At 30.0% G+C, this 25,546-nt stretch overlaps 1 protein-coding gene across 3 annotated transcripts in view; it reads right to left on the reverse strand.

The window, feature by feature from the left end:
• LOC129972712 (LHFPL tetraspan subfamily member 2 protein-like) overlaps positions 1–25,546 on the reverse strand; it is a 159,734-nt gene that overhangs the window by 102,278 nt on the left and 31,910 nt on the right. The window lies entirely within an intron of this gene.

Here is a 25,546-nt window from a genome sequence, read left to right on the forward strand (position 1 = left end):
CTAATTTGAAGCCCAGACAAACGTTCACTACTTAATTATGGATTTCATTTAAATATGGATTTTAAACAATATTTAATTGAATGTCATCAACATGGTAATTAATTTGAAGCTCAGACAAACTTTCACTATTCAATCATGGATTTCGTTTAAAGATGGAGTTCTTTTTATTAGTGATAAGGCAATTCTTGTGCACTACAAAATACAGCACAAGGCTTACAGAAGCAAGTAGAAACAACTACATACATAGGTAAAAACAGATAAAAATAATTGATAAAAACAACAAGACTAATTAAAAATTGAAGCAGCAAAGGCAATAAATTTACAAAGATGGATTTTAATACAATATTTAATTTAATTTAATGTCACCTACACGATAACTAATTTGAAGCTCAGACAAACTTTAAATAAAATCTCGCACGATTATTTGCTTTCATCATTTTCAATCATATTAGTCATATCCATCTGTTTCATCCATTATCAATGATTCAGCTAATTTTAGAAACTTCAGACATAAAATCAATTCTTTTACCAAAAATAACTCTTGAACAAATGGATAAACGACCCGATTTCACTCATTAAAATTCCCCCCCTTAGCACACAGAAAATATTTAAACCCCAAATAACCGAAACTCGGCTGACCATTCATTTCAAATAAATCAGCCAGGAATTAAAATACGACCACCTATTTAGCTTATTGAAACTTTTGCCCCAATCTCATCCCAAATCCCCCCCCCCTCCCCCACTCTATGACATGAAAATATTTCGACAGCGAGTTCCCAAATAATTTTCCGCTCGACCGAAGAGATTTTCCACACTTCTCTGAAATGGGGTGTAACCTTGGAAACGTCTACGGATTACTCCTACATCTCCCGCTCTATCTCCAGCAGAGCCGACTGATTAGAAGTTGTGCAAAATCGAGCTCACGTGTTAAAGGTCAGATCGATTTGCAAAGCTACTCCCATATCATCGCCTGATACGCAGGCACTGATGCGAAATGAAACGCTGCAATTTGCCACGACGAATTCAGGATATATATTTTTATTATTGCGCGTCCTCCTAATGGCTAGCTGGGATTTGAACTGACGGATAAATCTGGGACACCGAGTTAGTATGTATTTGAAATCTGGGACGGAAAGATAAACATTGCATGGGAGGATTATTCTAGAACGGATTTTACCACTTTGGCATGGCTATTACTAAGTTCTGTCAGAATATTGAATTTAATAATAAAGATTCTTATAAAGGATTTTATAGTATATTTATTAACCCTCCATCAGCTTATGCCGCGATTTCCGCGGGTTGCAATCAGTCCATTTTCTATTGCATCCTGCATTTCTGCAGTTTAGTGTGTTTATTTTTACGATTACAGATTTTAATTATGTCATATTATTATCGTGTAACATAGTATCAGTTCACTTTGTTTGAAAAATATTTGAAAGTATTTGCAAACATCGCATCTAAATATTGATTTTTTTTAAAAATTATGCATGTAGAGGGTTAAATTAATTTTCGTGAATTAAATGGATTTAATGATTTCTAACAAAAAAAATTGTCCAAATCTTATGTCTGAAATATCCTAGCATCTTTCGTCTATATTTATTTTTAGAATATATTCTTAAATAAAGTACCAATATCATGTATGCAAAATATTTATTTCATATTGTCGAAACTCTCGTGATTATAAATTCACTAACTAAAACAATGAAAAGTATTGATAAAAATATTCTTAAAAATATATTAAATTGAAAATTTTAAGGAAGGAAATTAATGTTGATTTTTTTTTAATTTTAAGGGAATATAATATATTTTTTTTACAATAATAAACTTGAAATAATGAGAAAAAGTTTAAAATTGTGATCATATCTTTTTAAAAACCTAATTAAAATTTCATGAATTATTAATGAGTATTTATGACTCAAAAAACAAAAACAAACTACATGCCACATTTTGTAATCCAACAGTCTGTCCCGTAGAACGTTTTGAAGGGTTTTGTTTTATTATGTATAGAATGTAGCATGGCGTAATTTACAGACGATATGCAGCTCATAGACATTATGATGTTAAAATCTCTTTCAAACAAATAAAAAAAATCACGTTTATGAAATGAAATTTTAACTTTTAAAGTTTTGAAATTTAAAAGTAATCAAAGGATGCTTCCAAAAAACTTAATTAAAAAAGGATGTGAAAAGCAATATTTGTAATCGGTTGTTTCTACACACTTCAATGGCAAAATTTAGAGAAGATATGGACATATTTTTTTTAATGTTCTTCAAATATCAAAATTAGTTTTCATAAGTAGAATAATTATTTTATAGAGAAGAATTCAAGAACATCAGTAGCATAGGCAACTTATTGCAAAATCAAATTTTACTAAACATTTTTGTTTACTGTACAAGATATTTCACAATTTAATAATCCCAAAACAAACAATATTTCAAGATACAAATAATCCAGAACCATGTACGAAATTTTCATTTTATTCTAATATAAATTACTAAAATATTGGGAGAAATCCCTTAATCATATGTATTAAGTATTTTTTAACTTACTAATGTAGTAAATGTAATAATAATCTCCGTTTTAATTAGACTTTAAATTACAAATAATTTTAGAACTTCTAAACAAAATGTAATAAAATTCTTCCAAAACTTAAAATTTTCAATGAAAAATTTAGACCAGAAGATTTAGGGGGTTTTCAATGCAAGGAGAAAAGGCATTCTATAATTCAATGAAACAGAAGATTTTCAAAACAATAAATCATGGAAACGATGGCTTCACAATGATATTTTTAACAACAAATAATCCCCAAAAATAATCACGAAAAGTGATAAGTTCGTCGCATAATTTTTATTTTTAACGCCAATTCTGTTTAATTTTTTTTTATAGAAACACCATTTGCCCAAAATTTATACTATATATGATCATGATGAGTGTGATGTTTATTTAGTATGAATTGAAACCACAAACCTCAAGTCACATTTTGCGGTTTGGCAGATTCAGTGAAAAATAATTTTGCGGGCTGGCCAGACAAGAGGAAGATATAAAATTACTCTGATAGAGGATAATCAGTGTATGGTAGGATTGGTTTGCTCCGTTGTTTACTCATACAAAAGTCATTTTTGGCTAAACTGCACCGCAGGTTCTTATCTCCTAGTAAAATGGTGGTTCAAAACGAGTAATAAAAGATATTAAAACCTAAAATTCCTTAGGAAAATACAAATTTAATATTTAAAAAAATTCCTCTTGACAAGCTGGAAGGCAACGGTAGATTCCTTTTCATCTTAGTTACTATTTTCATTTTTTTTTCAGAACTGTCAGCATAAATTGCAGATCTTAGAAACAGTCAAAGTTAGAGGTTCGAAAATCACTTTTTAGCCCCTAATTTCTAAGATGTTGTAGTTATATAAAATCTTGAAATACAGAAGTTGTTCGTCTTAATGAGGCGCTAATTTGTCTAATTGGATTTATTTCTTTTATCTTTAATATTAAGGAAGCAATGAAAATTTCATCCCCCCCACCATCTCCATCCCCTTTGAGTTAGATAGCCCATTTACAAACTCAACCGAGTTTTTTTAATATTTTACAATATATTCCAAGCCTTTTAAAATCCAAACAAAATTACTCTAGTTGTCTTGTTCACAAGGTAACATGGGCAAATGGGTTCTAGGGACCATGATCGGCGAAGAGCTGCAGAAATTTTTCCGAAGTCCTGTCACGAGAGCCATTGCAACAGGTAGTCTTCCTTTAGGAATCTACCTGACATATAACAGGAATAATTCCTTAGTATAATAAAGAAATATAACGAATTGACAACTATGTAAATGCAAATAAAAAAAATGGACAACTTAAAAAAATTGAAAATATACAGGTTGTGCCGATAACCTATTAAGTCTTCCGAGAGGATGAATAAAAGCAGAAATGAAGATGTGAAGAACATTAGACTTGTGAGGCGAGAGAGGTTTCGCAGTTCCAATCTGTCGGAAACTTCCACATAAGGACTCATAGCACGTTGATTACAAAATTGCTTATCAATTCCCTAAAATAATGGTTTTCATTATGCGCAAATAGCATTGAACAGCTTCGACTTCTACATCGTGAGATGCAATGTAATTTTCATAGTTCTAAAATTGGGGGAATTCCGTTTGAAAGATTTTATTTGTGGAAAATTGGGGCTTTGATTGACATAAAATCAAAGATTCGGACGGAAAGCAAAGTTGAAAAGGAAATGAAGATTTGTGCATGCAGTTTAATTCGTGATTTGAGAAAATGTACAATCTTTGAAAGGCTTATCCATTTCCAACGATTGTTACATTTTTTAGAATTATTCAATAATTTTATAAGATGTGTTTTATTTATTTTCATCTAAGTTTTATAAAAATTACTGACTATTTTGAAAAAGTAGCCAGCTTTTGTATTTGCTGAAAACACATGGCAGTGGCCTGTTTTTCAACTAAGCAGATTCGATAACAGTCAGGTATTAGAGATAAAATTAGTTAAAGTAAAAAGATTGAAAATTAAGAAAAAAGTATAAGATCTCGGCGAAATCAGTGAAATAAGATAAACTCTTTGTTATCTGATTTACTCTAATAATTAATATAAAAATAAACTTTTTTTAAATCTGATTTACTCTAATAATTGATATAAATATAAACTTTTTTTTATCTGATTTACTCTAATAATTGATATAAATATAAACTTTTTTTTTATCTGATTTACTCTAATAATTGATATAAATATAATTTTTTTAATCTGATTTACTCTAATAATTGATATAAACTTTTTTTTATCTGATTTACTCTAATAACTGATATAAATATAAACTTTTTTTTATCTGATTTACTCTAATAATTGATAAACTTTTTTTTATCTGATTTACTCTAATAATTGATATAAATATAAACTTTTTTTTATCTGATTTACTCTAATAATTGATATAAATATAAACTTTTTATCTGATTTACTCTAATAATTGATATAAATATAAACTTTTTATCTGATTTACTCTAATAATTGATATAAATATAAACTTTTTATCTGATTTACTCTAATAATTGATATAAATATAAACTTTTTTTTATCTGATTTACTCTAATAATTGATATAAATATAATATTATAAATAATTGAACAAAATATTAAACTTCTGCTAATATGAAAATCTTCCATATGAAAACTGTTATAATATAATTTATTATTATGCTCAAATTTTAAAAAATTCCCAAAACCGAACTGAGTTTTATAGTAAAATGCATGATAATAAGCTAACTCTGCTGATGTACAATGCTACATTGTACAATACGTTAAGCGCACTGATACTGTTCTAATTGTCTTCCGCGCTCGAAGGCTAATGCACTACATTTCCGGAAGTGCTTTGATTTACCAAACTAATTAGAATTCAGTGTTAGTTGTCGATGATCATTATCCAACAAAAGCGTGAATTATCTAGATCAGGGGTTTCCAAACTGTGGGTCTTGAATCCATTTTTAGCGGTAGAGACAAAATCTGAAATATGTGGAAAGATAATACATCAACCAATTGGCAAATATATTACTAAAACTGAAATTTAATCTTAGTGAATTGTACATAATTTTTGATTATCTGTACAACAAATTTTTTCCAATTATTTCTACTGAAGTTTTTAAGGTTTACCTTATTTTTTCATACTCACATCTTTGAGATGAATTTTCGGTAGGAATGAAACCAAACATCGGAACAAGCTGTCATAGTTGAACTTCTTGCGTCTGTTGTATAACTCATCTGATGGATTTTGTTCCAAATTCGATACATACCTACATTTTTGACGTTAAGTCTATGTGATAAATTGTATTCATTTAGCTCTCTTCATTTTATAGCTATCGTATTAGCTTATATTCAGACAATCGGATAGACATACTTCCCCTATATGGATATCGCTAAAAATTTAATAGAAAACAAGAAGAAATTCAAAGTAAAGGCCATAAGAGCTCAAAGCTTTCTTGAAGTTTCTTGTTCATAGACTGACAGATAGACATAATTTAAAAAACGTGTTTTCCGACTTAGAGAAATTTGAAATGCGGAGACTCCTCTAAATCATGCTATCGAATTTTTTGATGGTTATAATGCTTTCTTTTTTTGTATACTTTGTACCCTTGATTATTAAGCCCCAATGGTCAGATTCTAATTCTAAAGAAATCACCGCAAGACCTGAATTTCATTTCTTAAACAAATCCTCGATTATTTTGATTATTTATTTAATTAATTCAGTGTCATTAATATCTCACTATGTCCTTAAAGCAAATGATGCAATTTGAAAAATAATCGCAAAGCAAAAGGTACTTACGTAACTTTTATAGCAATATTAAAGCAATAAGACGAAAGCTTATTATTTATTTAAGCTTATTTTTTTTAAAAAAAGAACTAAACATGTTTGGAAAAATGGTAATTACAAATGCTATAATCAACACAAAATAAATTTTTTAAGCTAAAGAAATAAAAAGTAATTTATTAATAAAATATAGGTGTTTTATTTGCATTAAGATATACTATGCAGTTATACATACAATAATCAATACATTGTAGTTTATTGACAATAGAAAGTACGCAAATTATTAAATAACATTATTATTTGTTACTAAAATAATCTGTTATCACATTAGAAGTTAATTTCTTAATTTACTCATCGAATATTCTTGACAATTTAGATTTCTTTTTATATTTGAGTTATATTAACGTCCCGTTTTAAAGAAACACTAGGGCTATTTTCGGACGGACCGCGTAATTTAGAGCTGCAATCAGATGACGAGGACGACACCTGAACTGGCACTCCTCTCCAACTTCCACACCATACCAGCGGGAGGACGTTTAGCCCCGATAAATTTAACGTGTACAAGACCATCTTACACGACAGCTCTTCAGTGGAATCGGGTCTCGAACCAGAAACCCTCCGATTCCGAAGCCGAGACCTTACCACTAGGCCACCGCGGTCCCTAATATTTTCTGAAATGCACCAATATAGAATTATGGTTTGACTTACATACTCTTTAAATAGTTAATAAAATAATAATTCAGATAACTATGGTAGGATTAGGACTATTAAAAAACATCTTTAATAGACACAACATTAGAACGTGAGTGCAAGATAGAAAAATTCTTCCCCCAGAAAGTGCTACCCAGTATATTTCAAATAATTTTAAGGGACACACTCTAAAAAAATACAATTTCACACACGACAGTTTTTTTCTGCCTCAAATAAACGATACCCCTTTTGAATTATTTTTTCCCACTTTTCTCCAAACAGATCGAAACCGGATCTCCGAATTATGTTTCGAAAAATGTACGAAAGAATGTCGCTACTCGTGCAAAACGCCAAAGAACAGAACATACAGAATATCAGATCAAATGACAACAATAGCGTTAACAGCTGCATACAAATGGTTGTCACCATGGCAACGGAGGTCACGAAAGACAGCAGAGAACTAACTCCCATAACCATTACATAACAATTCCACCAAAAAAAAAAAAAAAACAAGATCGATCTTTTCTATAGTATCCTTTTATCTCATTTTTTCTTCCGCGATCGAAAAATAAAAAAGATCGATTTGTCGTTTACGCAAAATGATGCTTCGAATGTAGAATTCAGTTAGACTCAAAGATTTTGTTTATTTCTTTGTCTGGTAAAGGAAAAGAGACAGAAGTTAGGAATTTAAATATTCATTATTTTTGTTTAACTTGAGAGTAAGGTTTCGAGATTAGAATTTTCACGTTATTTAAAAGATTCGAAGAATGTAATTTTCAAAATTATTTATTTTTCGGGAATTGAATCGAATGTGTATTTGACGATTCAGGATTATTTCTCATTTTAATAATACAGAGTTGTTTTATTTTATTCCGTTTTAACCCTTTGGGCCCCACCGGGATATATATGTCCCACTGATAGTTTTTAATTACCCATAGAGATAAGTAAGTGGTGAATTTGTTGAAGTGCATATCCTAATGGTTTTCTGTGATTATATTCATATGTTAGTGTAATTTTTAACTGCATCTTAGTACTAAAGAAACCAGATCGGAAACTGTAGGTGATATGAGTAAAGTTGCGCTCTGCAAAAACTGTTTTGCAATGCATCATACATAGAAATGTCATGTGTAATATTGGATTTGTAATTGGTAAGAATTTTCTTGCAATAAAAAATTGTTTAAAAATATTATAAAAACTAGAGACTCAACTTTTCACTGTATTTTATATGGTCACTTAAACCCATATGGAACACATATAATCCACCTCAAAAAAATTTTCCTAGGTTTTTTATTATTTATTTTTTTATTTTAGCATAATATAGCTAATTATACTTTATTTGACCCATTAGAGTCCTAAGTGATCTTAACCCTTTAAAGGGCCATTTTTTCTAGTCATATTATGTTAAAATATTTTTAGGCTTGAAATTAGAATAAGAAAAGGGATTCATTTAGCTTATTAGATAAATTTAATTTGATTAATTAATTAATAATTAAGTAACAAATCAAGACTCATCATTTTGTCTGAGATGAAGAACTGAAGCGCCTATGTTTCTGACTTACTAAAAAAATTTGTCAGAACTTATGCCAACTTCCATAGTTTCATACAAAGATTGATAAAAGAAGATGATACAAAGATTGATTGGTGGGAAGCATACTTCCCACGGCCCTAGAAAGGGTTAATTTGGGAAAAGAAAAAAACTGGTTTTGAAAGAGTTAAGACAGTCAGACACAAACTGGACTGAATTTTGGATTGTTTTTTTAAACCAAGTTATTTGAATTTTATTTTTTTTAAGAATACATATTTTTTTTACAAAAAAAAAAAAAAAAAAAAAAAACGTGTTTTGAGTAATTGCGTGCAATTTAGGAAAATTATTAAATAATTGCTTAATCAATTCAAAAAATTTAAATTAAAAATTAAAAAGGCGCCAAATGGCCTATTATGAAATAATAATAATCCCGGTGACTTAAATCGCATTATAAAAATTCTGCAACTAAAACAAAGGTCCTTTTTTATTAACAAAATATATTTTTTACAATGCAAACAATTTACAATAGTTTTAATTGGAAACTATTGATACAATAGATATCTTGGTGTTCCTCCAAGCTTCAAGTTTAAATCTAATTCTAGTTCCGGTATTGTCATATATCGGTCTTTTCTACAAATGTTTACCAAAAAGAGTTTATAAAAGGATTTACAAACATTCTTTGTTGCCCTTTGGAACAATCATGTAAAACTAAAAATGGAAATAAAAACGTGTAGCCAAATGGCTACACGATGCACTTAGGGTTAAAGCAATACTTAGCCATATTACGCCACATATATAGTTGAAGAATGGTGTTATATAGTTGAACATTTCACCGTGACTTTTTTTTTTTTTTTTTTTTTTTGCAAACTTTTGAAAACTTATGAGTTTGTAACTAAGACTAAGTAAAGAAACATTGATTTCAAGGGGGGCAACTAAATTGAAGAAAATTCTGCAATAGACGTCAAAATGAGTCAGACACTTGATAATTTGAAATTCGGCTTGTAGTATCATTCAACAATTTTATGAAAACTATATAAGACAGAGAATATATAAATAAGTTGTTAAAGAATAATTGTTAAGCAAAAATGAAGGATTTAAAAAAAATAATAATTGAATGAAATTATAAAAAGGTCTGAAGTAAGTGGGTTCTCTTTCACTTTTCCCTTGATGTGATAAAAATATTAAATGAAATGATGAAATCTATGATTATGATAAAAATATATGTTTAAAATTGATATTAGCCAATTCTGTTATTATTATCAAAATTCTTAAGAATTTGAATAAATGTTTGAATGGAACAATTTTAATTTCATCAAAATGTTTAAAACAAGCTGAGTTGCAAGTTGAGTATCAAACAAAATTTAATAAATGTATTAAAAAGAAAAAAATGAACTAAAATTGATATAATTGACTGAACTAAAATTGATATAATTTAAAATATAAAACTTTTAAAATTCGTTTTTGCAAGATTATAATTTAGAACGATATGCATTTCACTTTTCATAAGCAAAGCATAGCGATTACTTATATGACAATGGCTAAGCCTATATAGGCGTAACCGTCGCCATATCAAGAACACATGTTCTTGATCGTTTAGCCTTCTACATGGGGCATATTTCTAACATCCTGATTGTTTTTACATCTTCTTACTTCTGACTAAATGGAGGTTTCGGTGACACGGCGTACTTTCTTCAGAGCATTTCTAAAAACATTTAACAATTCCATTAATTACATAAGTGAAGTGTTGAATTAAGTGTGAAAATGTTCAATGAAGCTTTCTGAAGGGTGTATTTAGATTTGACTGTTACCATTTAACAATCTCTACCACTAACAAAAATGAATATGTGCGTGCGTGTGCTTTGGCTCTTTCCAGGCCAAGCCGATTTTCCTATAACTACCGAACCTGAGCACATATATATTTTAGAAAGTAGAAATAGGCACTTCGGAGTAATTTTTAAAAAATTTCATTTAAAGTTTTAATTAAATACTAATCGAAATTTTGATTTCACTGATAACTTCTGAAAATACTATTGCACAAAACTGATTTTTATATCCTTTCACATTTAAAGAACTGTCATTTTAATAATAGCAATTTAATAAGCATACAGTTTTTTTTCCAAATTCTGGTAATCTTTTAAAAATGTTTGAGACAAATTTTCACAAAAAAAAATATTGTTGCATTAAAATGTATGCCGTTTACAATGTTTCGTTAAATAATAATGTGATTTTTTTTTCATTCTTGAAAGTAAAAAGAGAAGTATTTTATTCAACACCTTGACTGCTACGGGAGTCAACGGCGACCGGCGGGCCCATATCAATCACATTGTAAGAATTTCAGCGAGGCAGTCAGTGTGTTAATATCTGTATTGTTTATATAATGAATAAAAAAAAGTGTCATTGACTTGCTGCTACAATTAGGAGATAAATGATTTTTACGATTTTGAAAACGCTACGATGTCAGGGGACTCGTTTCCTTTAGATATGTTCTCTCCAATGTATGTATGAATTTAAGTAAGGCTATTAAAACGACTTTCATGTCTACATTAATTTGGAGTTTAAAATAATTTGGAATTGTGAAGTTATGCCTAAAAGATTTAATTGAAATGAAATACAATCAAAATTCCCAGAGAGTGTCAGATTGATGTCAAAAGCGGCTAGTAAATACCAAAGACGATTTCAGAGCCACATAAATTAGGGTTGTATGTGTGGTATATATGAGGAATATTTTCTTATTTTGAGTCAAATGGAAATCCATTGAATACTTGACTTAGATAAGTATTCGAAGAAATTATAATATTCAATTATAATCGTTATGAGTGGTTTAATTTTTGCTTACAACTATCAAAATTCGATAAACAGAAGCACGTACGTCATATGGGCAAAACAGTCAAGCGGTTTAAGAGAATAATAGGCACCAGCTAACAAACTGATTGAGATTTAGAAAAAAAAATATCAAGAATTGGTGGTGATAGCGGACTTTTCTTAACAACATACAACTTTTCTATACTTGTTTCAGATTTCTATAGTTACATTAGGTAAAACTACTCCAAAACTTGATATAAATGGGTTATTGAATAGAAAATCTCAAACATTACAAAACATGTAAAATATATATAAAAAAACATAATTAAGTCTGATCATAATTAAGCCTGATTAATTGTTTAGATAGATCTAGTAACTTAGTGGCTTTTATACTATCAACATTTTGAAATTCTTCTTTTATGGTCAAACCAGCATTAATAAAACAAAAGCCGAGTGAAAAGAATCTTTTAGCCGCTTATTTCAATAAAAATATTTATTGAAAATAAAAAGAAAAAAAAAAGAAAATCTACAGAATATATCTATCTATAAACATGGAGATTACATTAAAACATGTTTCTTTAAATGTGACAGGATTTCTTTGAAATCATCGAAATATACATTTAAAATCTATTTAACGCCTTTTGAAAGGTAAATCCTATTTAAAAAAATATTGTGCCTTTTTTTTTTTTTTTGAAGTAGAAAAGTCAGATGTCAAGTTTAAACACTCTTTTCTAATGTTCAAATAAATAAATAAAATATGTAATATTTATTGCACCAGTTAAAAAAAGAAATATTAGCATACTTTAAGAAGCTTATCACAGGTCTTTTTGTTCAACATAAAGAAATTCCATCAAATAAAAGAACATACTATGCATTTTTTTTTTACAAAAAAAAGTATCCATTTTTGATATAACAGAAAAATATGCGCTTTTACACTTTTTTTTTTTTTCGAAATACGCTTGTGCCTTAAAAAACATCTGGTTAACTAAATAAGCGAGAAATATCGAAAATGTTAGTAAAATATCAAATGGGTAAGATGGAAATGTTTTTTTAAATGGATTCAAATATATTTCCCGTCCTCAAAAAAAAAGACGAATAAATATCCAGTGAATGGATTCTATTTGCTTCTTTGAACGAATTGAAAATGCGAAATATTCCTTTTCCCGTCCTTTACAAAAACTGTCTACACGCGAATAGGAAAAAGCCGATTCCTTTATATATCTATACTGGAAGGAATGTAAAGCAAGGATAAGGAATAGCATTTTTACGAATTGGAGATATTTTATGAGAAATGTATATGCCTGGAGGTACACGCAATTCTTTTACGTAAGTTCCTCTGCGATTCTCTAAATATTAATTGATTTTATTTACTTGAATGAAGCTACATGATATTTATTTAGCGTTGAATATTTCTAAGTGGAAAAATGCAGGATGGTTATAATTAAAGTCCGACTTTGAAATGGTCATAAAAGGAAAACTACTGGACCAAATGTGATCAAACTTGGTAATAATTTAAAGAAAGCCATAAAAATTTTCTTTTCCGCCCCCCCCCAAATTCAAAAACCAACCACCAGGGGTGAAATGGCGCTGTATGCAATATTGTTTAGCAAAATAGGACATGAAAACACCGGTTTAAATGTGTTTAATCGTTTTCGAAACATGTTACAAAGCATATTCAATGTGTGTTATCTCAAAAGCACTGTTTAGGGTGATAATCTTAACAATTTAGAAGAACAGAAAGATGCGATACATCGCCATGTGCGTAAAACTCCTCCTGATATGCTATCAGCTACTGTTGAAAATAGAGTAATGCGATTTAACTTGCTTTCAACAACGTGTCAATTTAGGTTGAGGTAAAGGTAATTAATATAAGTCTTTAAAATAAAAAGAAAATGTTTAGCTTCACAGATTTTTATCCCTTTCCTCTGAGAGTGAGAACCGCTGAATAAGCCTTTTTACAGAGCTTCTGAAGCATTAATTAAAGAAAAAAAGGTGGAATTGGATCAGCAAATAAGAGAACATATTAGAATTAAGTTAATATGTCTTAAATTAAGATAAAAACTTTGGAAATTAATTAGAATTTAAATTGGATTTTAATATATATATATATAACCAATCTAAAGTAAGAAAAATTTGAAAACGAAACTAAAATGAAAACGAAACAAAACAGTTTCGCAATCGCAACTAAAATTTATTACCTATTTAAACTAAAACCAAAAAGGAACTTCATAGTATTTAGAGAGCGCAATTGCAGCTACTTCTAAAACACAGATGAATTGATACAAAAGTATTAGAATCAAGTTAATAGGAAAAACAAAAATCAAATAAAAATTAAACCAAAAAAATTATTAAAAAAATATTAAAAAAAAAAAAAGAATCCGGCCTGAAGACTTTTTCAAGGGTCACCCTCAGGCAGGGATTCAAATAAAGGGATTTTTTCTGTGAGGACATACAGACTTTGTCTAATAATGATTCCTCGTGACCTGAAAATCCCCTGAAATTATGCTCAAGAGATATACCATTTTAACAGAAAGGAAATACAAAATAACAAATTAGAAAAAAAGAACCACAACAAAGTAAAAATACAATAAAAACAATAACAAAAAAACAAAAACAGCATTAAAATTAAAATTAAAAACGAAAAAGCCAGTACATACCATCCAACAGTCAAGGAAGCTTTAAACAATCGATTGTGATTTCCTGTTTTTAAAAAGTTAACGGTAAATTATGTAAACAGAGGTAGGCACCCAGCGCCATCTATTGAGTGATCCAATATGCAAGTAAAGTTCTATTTTTATTTAAGCCAAAGGATTAATCCCAAACCATACCTTGTTTAATTAAAAAATTGACATTACAGTAATTTCTAGGAAAATCATTTTTAATTAAATTTTTAAGGAGGATATTTGATGCTTCAATATAAGAATTTTTATTATTGCAAACCCTTTTGATCCTGTTAACTTGTGAGAAAATTAGATTTTTGAAAATTTTAGAGTTTAGATTGGAATGGTAGTTACATAGTTTTGTTATTTTAAAGTTGAAATCATCCCTTTTATCGTATATACCAACTATTGTTTTATCATTAGCAATTTCGATTTTTAAATCCAGAAAGGTAGCCTCAAGTTGATTTTTATTTGTATCTTTTAGAATTAAATCTTTTGGATAGCAATTAGTAATAATATTAGTATTGTCGAAGTTAATCAAAAGTAGGTCATCAATATATCTCCACCCGTTTATTAAATTATATTTAATTATTTTTTTCTCATAGTAATGCAGGAAAATATTAGCTAAAGCACTTGAGAAAGCTGTCCCCATTGGAATGCCCTTGACTTGTTTATAAAAATTAATACCATTAAACACGTAATTTTCAGTAATATTAAAATTACATAACTCAAGCCAGTTATTTTTAGGAATGATATTTTCATTTAAATATTCATCATATATAAAAGTGCAGACCTTTATTAATTTTTCATGAGGTAGATTAGTGTATAAATTTTCGAAATCAAAAGTATTAAGTTTATTAATGTTGTTATCTTTAAGAAAATCCAATACTTCTTTGTTACTAGAAATAATAAAGTTGTCTTCATTTTTTATTTTGTCCAGGATAATTTTTAAGTATTTAAAGAAATGTTTACCCGTATAGTAATTATAACTACCAGTGCTACAGGTTACGAATCTGAATTTTAATGGATTTTTATGAAATTGAACTGTTGGGAATAAATAAGGATAGTTAAGAGAGCAAGTCTTAGTTTTGGTTTTTTTTGCGAAAGCTAGCATTCTTTTATCTAATTCCTTTTTCCCGGTGTTCTTTAACATATAAGTTGCATTAGAATATATATTCATTAATTAAAAGTTCTTTATAATAATATTTACAAATTAAACAGAAATTATTTGCTGATTTATCTATTACTGTAATAACAAATTTTTCTTTTAAATTTTTTATTTCATTTTTTAATGTTTTACTAAAATAAATCCCACGTTCTTTAGATCTGTCAAAATCAGTTTCGGGTCACGAGGAATCATTATTAGACAAAGTCTGTATGTCCTCACAGAAAAAATCCCTTTATTTGAATCCCTGCCTGAGGGTGACCCTTGAAAAAGTCTTCAGGCCGGATTCTTTTTTTTAATATTTTTTTAATAATTTTTTGGTTTAATTTTTATTTGATTTTTGTTTTTTCTATTAACTTGATTCTAATACTTTTGTATATATATATATATATATATATATATATATTGTTACGAATCGGTGATGCGGCTTTCCAGCGTAGCTGGTTCCATGGGAGGTCCCAGAGCTTGGCGACAAACTTGGCGACCATTTGGCAACTTGGCGAAGAATTTGGCGACTTTGGCGCCAAAATAGATTATACCCGAAACATCGAGAATTTTCCTGATCCGTCCAGTAGGAACGGAGATACGCCTCGAACGTTCCTGATCGGTTGAGAGGCTTTTAGCCCCGCCTCCTGATGTCTATAAAAGGAAGCAGTCCTGTCGCTGCCGAGTACTGGTGAACCGGTCGTAAACTGAGTCGTGGACCAGTGGAGTCGAAGAGTAGTCGGAATCGACAGTAAAAAAACTGGCCTTCCAGAGATAAGCGGAGCAGCGACAGAGTGAAGCTAGTGCCGAACTAAGCTGTACGCTACTGTCTGTCTGTCTTGTTATATGCTGCTGTGTATTCTGTTGTTGCTGCACGTCTCGGCTGGAGATAATCGTCTTCTGTGCTGTATATAGCTTTCGTCCTTGTGCTGTCCTGTGTGTTTCCGTGTAAATAAACGTCGTTGTTTTATTTTCTACTGCCGCCTGGTGATTGAGCGTTCTCCACACCATATAACCCCCACTATCCAAACGAACCCGGAAATTTCGTAACAATATATATAAGGGTGAATAAGAAGGCAGGCAGTTGATTTTATCAGTAAAATAGCTTTATTGATAAAATTCACAGTAAAATAAAATATCGCTTAAGTATCCGCGAAGGCAATAAGTAGATTTTGTTTTTACTCAAAAACATCTTCTGAAATTTAAGCATAAATGCAACACCACAATAAACTTTAAGAAAGCAGCATATCTTTCCTCCCTAACAACCTGCCAGCTACAGGCAGCGCAGCCAAAACTTGCATGAAATACGGTTCCAGGTAAAATAAATATTTTTTTTCTCTTCCTTACTTCGATGTGTCTTGTCGTGCTCAGAGGCGAGATTGAAAGAAAACACATCACAGAAAAGGCAGCGGAAGGCTCGGGATAAAAAAAACGCCGACATAAATCAAAATAAAGCTACTGGAAATATATATACAGTCGTCCACCTGGATTATGTAACGCAGCGATCAATATACTGGAGCATTTTTACTTCCTGCCAGATATCCCGTGCTTTTGGACAACCGAGAAAAAGATAGGAACTCGGCGATTAAGGGAACAGATTCGAAAAAATACCAGGAATCTGCTTTCATCAACTGCAAAAGGGGGAAAAAGTGTATGTGTGGGGGGGAGGTAAATGCTGCTCAATGAACCATTCAGTCACTTGGGGGTTGGGCATATAGAGAATTAAGGCAGGAAAGACTGGTTTTTTTTCCTCAATCTACAATGAATAAAATGCTTTGGTATCTGTCAGAAGTCTGTTTGGATTTCGTTTTAATAATTATATAACAAGAAAAGGTATTGAAAACTTTCATTTGACTAGATGAAATAAATAATAGGCTTTGTGATAGGCTTTCAAAAAAATGGGGTTTTTTTGTTTGTTTTTTTTGCTATATTATGTACGAAGTATAACAACGAGAAAGCATTGCCATTGTCAAAAGTTCAACCTTGATATTTTGACGACTCTTCACGTTTCTCACTTCACAAATCCGAAAAACACACTTGTGGAATTATACTCATTTGCTTCTGTAAATATAATAATTTAAAAACGCTTTGAGCTAGAAGTATGAAATTTAGTTATTGATAATCTCCATCTGTTAAAAATTACTCAGTGATTAACGATTAACCAGTGAATTTAATGATAAAGCAGAAACTTGATTTCACAGTTGTAGAAAAAGTGCTTCTTTTACTGTCTTTACTTACTTTACTTTACTTCTTTTACTTCTTTACTTACAAAATACTGTTTACCACTTAGATGAAATAATATATAGACCCAGGAAAAATTTATTGATTTTGGTTAATTTGAATTAATGATCCATTTGAAAGCTACACATGGTCTATTTAGGAATGGAGCATATAATTTTGAGCCATGGTCTGTTGACGAAGACGCGTCATTCTCTTCAAAACTTCCGTATCTCAGTTGCAAAAAGATATTTTGGTAATATTAAGTGTGGATTTACTGGATTTTCCGTAGAACCAAGTCCTGAAACCACAAACCTCCCGTCTCCTAGATGAAACCACAGAAATCTGTTGGAAAAAAATCAATGTACTGTTTATAAGATAAACATGCCCCCCTCTACAAGTAGTAAAAGGTTTGCTTCCTATTTTTAAAGAGAACAAACTCCAAGTGGAAAAGATAATAAAGGGTTAAATAAAATAATTAACGCTCTTAGAAGCAGGGATATGAGGCCAGTTTAATCTAAACGAGAAAACGAGAAAGAGGAACAAAATTGAGCTGCTAGTGGAATTTTACTCGGAAAATAATGAGAGTATAGCATGTGCAAAACGAGGATAAAACATACATTCTTCCAAACAGTAAGTCTAGTGGTCCTTTTTGATCTTCTGTAACATTCTAATTAGAATGGAAATAAAGCACAAAAAAAAAAAAAAATGTAGACCTTTTTCTTGTAAATTTGTGAATTGTACCAACGAGTGAAAGTTCAAGTCTTATTATAAGTATTTATGCCAAAGTTAAGACGCTGTATAATAATTCTTAAAAAAGATTCTTTTACCATAGATATCTGACTTATTGTGTCAGCGAACCAAGACGATATTACAGCCATGAGTTCACATTCTTAATCTTGTACAGAATTACTATACATTATACTATTAAGGTGATATGATACCACTGAATTTTTTATTCTTAGTATTTAAAATTAAATTTTAATTTCCTTTTATGTAAGCTAATATAATATAAATTTGAGATTCATCGTTAATTGCTTCTAAAAATTTAAATTTAAAAACTTTTTTTATACTCTTTAGGCTTTTTTAAATAAGCATATTTTCCCACAAAGCTTCTTTTACACGTACCTTATAAAATATTATATAAAACCGGGTATAAGTTTCTTTCTGCTGTAAATATTTAAATTGTCGTCATTTTTTATATTTGAGGCACACATAAAATAATTTCTGGAATCTTAGAGTTAATTCCCTATATATTCCCATAAAACATGCATTTCACAATATTCATGAAAAAATTTCACTCCTCTGTTTCAAATGTTAAAAAAAATATTAAGATTTAAAAAAATATACGGACAAAAGTACAACATAAAGAATTATCAAATGCCTCCTATAGCATGGTATAATCCGTAGAATGGTCTGCAGCAATTATAATATACTGATTAACTTATTTTAAATTGTTTATCATGACATTTGCAGCATTCTGTTGCAAGAAAATATTGTATTTATAAAATGAATGTATATTATAACAAATAAAAGATATTTTATGAATCTTGATCTCAACAATTATAAAAACTATGCGCCAAAGAGTTGACTCCATGCACAATTCAGCTACTCACAAATTCACAAACTACACAAAAGCATTGATATTTTTTCCCATTATTTTAAAAAGTTTAAACTTTCGTATTGTATGCGAGAAAAATGCAAAAATCCTAAATTAAAATTCCTATTCTTATAAAAATAAAGAATATAAAATATATTTAAATTGAAGAATCGCATCCATAAATCTATAAAGTATAATATTCCTAAATCTGTAAATAAAGAATGTTTACAAAGATTTAAATAATAATTCTGACATGAAATTTTAGTATTTATCAAGCAACTCTCTAGTCGACAATCTTACGAATGTGAAAACTTGATTTACAAGTCTAGTATGTATCGAAAATTGTTAAATAACTAAGTAAAAAATACAGTACAGCTGTGGAATCTTACAAATTCAAAATATGATATGAACGAATAAAGAAATATCGATATCTCAATTGGTTTTTTTAGTACTATTCGCTTAAAAAAACATCAGAAGCTGAAATTTACAATTAGAAGCTGAAATTTACCCTTTACAATTGCTTAAATTTTCCCTAGCGAAACTCCTTCCTCAATATAATCAACAACATAACTTATTCCAATTATGCGACAGTCACAGTCGATCAGCACAAGACAATCCGCTAAAATCAACCATTAACCTTCATCATCTCCACACTACTTTCTGTAACCTTTTACAGCTACCATCAACCAAATTTGAGGCTCAGCATCCCTTCTCCCCCATAAGTACCATGCCCGGAGCATTTAGGCCTCTCTGAGCTAGGCGTTACTTTTCAGTAGTCATTCATCTTCATTCAGTCGGATATTTTCACACAAAAGCACCCGCTGTGCAGCGTCTGATGGATGGAATAAAAGAATTTTAGAACGCTTTTTATGAGGCACTCACTAAGGCGCCTTGAAAAAGTTATTTCACTGGAAACTCATTAACAGTTTTTTTGTGTGTGAATTATTACTCACCATTTACAAAACTCTCACAGAATGATGATACACACTTTTTAATTAATCTTATATTGACTATAGTACAATTGTAAATATATTAATTTTGTATTCCTCATAAATTCTTAAATTTTTATTAGATGGCTTTTTTTTTTATTACAAACCACTTACGGATTCGTAGTTCGGTAGACTAGGCAGCTGCCTGCAAAACTCTTATGCTAGGTTACGAGGGAATACAAGTAGCATGATTAAATAAGTTTATTTTCATACTTTTCAAATAAAGGAGTTTATTAAAAATATAAATTCTATAAATAATAAAATTTTAGGATAATATTACAATTTTATCAAGTATAACTGATCCTAACACCATGTTTGTAACATATGTAGCGTTCGCTTATTTATTAGAAATATTATATATATATATATATATATATATATATATATATATATATATATATATATATATATATATTCGTACGTGGGTGCCAGGAGGAGTCATAATAAATAAACACAAATATTTACAGAATTAATAAAATAAACAATATTAAAGTGGAAAAAATCCTTAATGTTTAAAATGTGAAACTAAATTGACTATCTTGTTAAAAGAGACGCTCCATAATGTACCCTAACTGGGACCGCAACTTATCTAAATCTGAAATTGTTACGAACTATCTTTACTTATGGGATCGTCTCAAAAATTACAAAGAAAATAATAAAAATTAAAAATTTAGCTTTTGAAATAAAAAATTCTGTTAAAAAAATGTCAGTAGGAAAACACAATTTTTCCCTCAGATACATATTTATGAATTTTAAATTACACTAAGAGACATCCCTCGCTTTGTATGATAGTAAAGAGTTTGTAAATTATCGGGTTATCGAACTACGAAGAAATCTCATTCTTTCAAGATCCAGAAAGAGATTTCTTCCAAAAATGTTGGCAATCGTTTTATTAAAGCTGTATCTTTCAGATGAATACTACCTCTATAAAACTTCAATAACGTTCAAAAACTTTTAATTGTTCATCTTATTCAAAATATTTCCAAAAATAATTCGAAGCAGTTGCTTCTGGCTTTGACACTTTCATTGCGAAGATATCTTTCACATCTTCATTAGTAACATATTCGGTCATAAATTTCAATTATTACATTTAACAAAAATGTACAACTAATTAAACAATAAACGTTAAATCTTAATTACCATTTCATAATCAATTTGTAGCTTATTTTATTTAATATGTACATCATACTTATTCTTTCCGAAAATAATTTGAAGCAATTACTTCTGTGGGAGGATATCCTCCACGTTTTCATTAGTAGCATTCCCGTTCATAAATTTCACCATTGCATTTGTCAAAAATGTACAACTAATTAAACAATAAAACATTAAATCTTAATTCCTTTACCATTTCATAATCAATTTGCAGCTTATTTTATTTAATATGTACATCATACTTATTCTTTCCGAAAATAATTTGAAGCAGTTACTTCTGTGGGAGGATATCCTCCACGTTTTCATTAGTAGCATTCCCGTTCATAAATTTCACCATTGCATTTGTCAAAAATGTACAACTAATTAAACAATAAAACATTAAATCTTAATTCCTTTACCATTTCATAATCAATTTGCAGCTTTTTTTATTTTATATGTACATCATACTTATTCTTTCCGAAAACAATTTGAAGCAGTTACTTCTGTGAGAGGATATCCTCCACGTTTTCATTAGTAGCATTCCCGTTCATAAATTTCACCATTTCATTTGTGAAAAATGTACAACTAATTAAACAATAAAACATTAAATCTTAATTCCTTTACCATTTCATAATCAATTTGCAGCTTATTTTATTTAATATGTACATCATACTTATTCTTTCCGAAAATAATTTGAAGCAGTTACTTCTGTGGGAGGATATCCTCCACGTTTTCATTAGTAGCATTCCCGTTCATAAATTTCACCATTGCATTTGTCAAAAATGTACAACTAATTAAACAATAAAACATTAAATCTTAATTCCTTTACCATTTCATAATCAATTTGCAGCTTATTTTATTTTATATGTACATCATACTTATTCTTTCCGAAAACAATTTGAAGCAGTTACTTCTGTGGGAGGATATCCTCCACGTTTTCATTAGTAGCATTCCCGTTCATAAATTTCACCATTTCGTTTGTCAAAAATGTACAACTAATTAAACAATAAAATATTAAATCTTAATTCCTTTACCATTTCATAATCAATTTGCAGCTTATTTTATTTAATATGTACATCATACTTATTCTTTCCGAAAGCAATTTGAAGCAGTTACTTCTGTGGGAGGATATCCTCCACGTTTTCATTAGTAGCATTCCCGTTCATAAATTTCACCATTTCATTTGTCAAAAATAGTGGAATTTATTAAAAACTAATTAAACAATAAAACATTAAATCTTAATTCCTTTACCATTTCATAATCAATTTGCAGCTTATTTTATTTAATATGTACATCATACTTATTCTTTCCGAAAGCAATTTGAAGCAGTTACTTCTGTGGGAGGATATCCTCCACGTTTTCATTAGTAGCATTCTCGTTCATAAGTTTCACCATTTCATTTGTCAAAAATAGTGGAATTTATTAAAAACTAATTAAACAATAAAACATTAAATCTTAATTCCTTTACCATTTAATAATCAATTTGCAGCTTATTTTATTTAATATGTACATCATACTTATTCTTTCCGAAAGCAATTTGAAGCAGTTACTTCTGTGGGAGGATATCCTCCACGTTTTCATTAGTAGCACCCACGTTCATAAATTTCACCATTTCATTTGTCAAAAATGTACAACTAATTAAATAAAACATTAAATCTTAGTTCCTTTACCATTTCGTAATATATTTGTAACTTATCCCATTTAATATCTTCAGCACTGTTAATTATTTCTATTAATGCACCCACTCTCCGTAGGATAATCTCCTAAAAGTGGAATAAATCTACTTCAAAAATGTCACGTTCCGACAGATCTTTTATATTCACCTTAATCCGGTTTAGTCAAACATCATTCTAAGTTACACTCTGGAAGCCTCGAGAGTGCTTTAAAGGATACGCTACTTTTCAACAACCATCTGTCTTTATGCAGGGAGACAAAGCACGCTAAAGCAGCGCCGGGTGAATTTTATTTAGAATGAAGACATTTAGATGACCCCTTTATGAAATAGTTATTACGGTGATTTACAAACGTATGTGGTGCTGATTTTAATCCCTATTTAATCTAGCAAATCTAGTCAAGTTTATGAAACAAAGATATATCATAAAGGGGAAGTGTGGCATAGGCTGCTGGTCAAAGAGAATTTGGGACAGCTGATTTAAGATTTAAAACTGAGTATAATTTAAAAGTAAAAATTCTACGAGCGTCAATTCTTTTTTTAATTTCTCGTATGTGAAGTACACAGAAAATATTATAATCATAAAAAAATATTCAACTCGAAATTTTGACGAAGCTCTGTATATTAGACCTCTCTGAATTAGAAAAACACAATTCTGGAATTTGTATGCCTTTGTCAAAGATAACTCAAAAACGCGTTGACATAAATAGATGAAATTTGATATACAGTCTTTACACCAAATTTGTAGATTTCTATCAAAATTTGAATGAAATCCATTCTGATGAAGTCTTTCTGTACGGCTGTTTGGATATAAGTTAATACGATAACTACAAAACAAAGAGAGCTGGATGAATGAAATTACATAAGTAAGAAAATTTAAAATTTATATTGTAGATCGTATCGCATTTTAAGCCAAATCCAACAACGTCGGTTGACCGTCTGTCGGTCTGTATTTTTAGAAGCATATAAACGCGATAATTCCAAAATGCTAAAATAAATGATTTTATGATTATAATTGCAATTTTGAGTGAAATTTTTGTTTCATTCGGACGGGATAAACGAGTTTAAACCTAAATTCGATTTTCATATACTATTAATCGTATCCCAGGATTAATCATCAAAAACCCGTCAAAGATCATATGAAAGATTCCGTAAAAACGCTTCATTCACTCCATAAGTTATATTTCGTAACTATTGTTCGCCAGTGCCATGCAAGGCGTTCACTGCTATAACACCCGTATTAGAGAGTATGCGGGACAGTTTTGGGGTGACCAATCCTGCTGGTTAATAGTTAATATTTCATAGCATGCGATGCTTTTCTACTTTACGTTTTTTCAACAATGGTCCACAACGCTCTTTATTTCACTTAAAATAAATGCCATAATTTGTCTCATTTCTTCATTTTAGAGGAATATCTGGCTGTTTAGTTAGTTTAGTTAAGTTTAGTTATATTAACGTCCCGTTTGAAGCAACACTAGGGCTATTTTGAGACGGACATCGTAATTCTGAACCACGGTCAGATGACGAGGACGACACCTGAGCTGGCACCCCCCTCTCCACACCACACCAGCGGGAGGATGTTTGATCAGGACGGATTTAACGTGCACCAGACCCCCTTACACGACGGTTCTTCGGTGAAATCGGGTCTCGAACCTGAAACCCTCCGGCTCCGAAGCCGAGACCTTACCACCAGGACACCGCGGCCCCATAAATATCTGGCTGAGATCTATAGCTATTATCCTTTAGCATCTCCTCATTATCTTCAGTCCAATCTTTCAAATTTAATTTCAAGGGTTTCGAACATTTATTTTTGCATTTATTACAAGCTAATGAAACAATTTCAAATAATAAAAATTCCCCAATTAAATAATCTTAATTCTTCAGCTATTTCTTAAGCGTACTCTGTATCTTTAATATCTGCACCAAACCTTATTTCAGCTACAAGACAGTTTCAAATTTCAGGCAGATATTTCTCTAAAAAAAAACCATTAACCTTCAGCATCTCCATATCACCTTCTGTTCAACCTTTTATATTCCACAGTCACCCAATTTTGAGGTTCGGTCTTGCCCTAAGTACCAAGCTTGGGGAAGAAGTAGGAGAGAGCTTTATACTTTACTAAGTGACGTGCAACTTTTCAGCAGTCATCTGTCTTCATTCCAGGAGATATTATCACAAAGTAGCAGCCCTTTTCCAGCATCTGATGGGGGACGTTTAGGATAAAAACATTTAGAAGGCGCTTTTATGAGGTAGTTTCTGGAAAATGCGATGTTGCCACAGCGAGAAGCTTAAAGTTATGAGATTCTAAATAGCTACAGGAATTGAAGCAATTTTAAAATAAAGCTGGTGGTTTTTGTTTATGTTCTAGAGAATGTTAAAATATGACAGTATTCCACGCGGAGAAGTTTAAAGAAGTATATTATGATGAGGTTGCGCTGGTTTTGATACGAAATCTTTAAGCATCAAGTTTTTGAAGATAGTAAAAACTGATTCGTAAACATCTCTGTACTTTAAAGTTTATTTCTATAGATATTATAATTTTCTTCTTTAATGAATAATGCTAAGAGTAGAAAATATTATTTTATTTTAAAATAAGGTTTTCACTTTATTTATTAACAAGTTAACTGCTTTTGACGTGTATATTCATCCTGAAAAAAGTACAGCATTTTGTGTTATGACGAGTTTATTCGTCAGGAGTAATAATAAATATAGCTAAATTTTTACGACACAATTTAGATACGTATTTTCCGAAGAGGTCGAAATAATTAACTGGTTAACAGCTTTTTACAAATAAACTAGGCATGTAAAT

The sequence above is a fragment of the Argiope bruennichi genome, chromosome 6 (assembly GCF_947563725.1).
Source record: "Argiope bruennichi chromosome 6, qqArgBrue1.1, whole genome shotgun sequence".
In the NCBI taxonomy this organism is placed as follows: domain Eukaryota; kingdom Metazoa; phylum Arthropoda; class Arachnida; order Araneae; family Araneidae; genus Argiope; species Argiope bruennichi.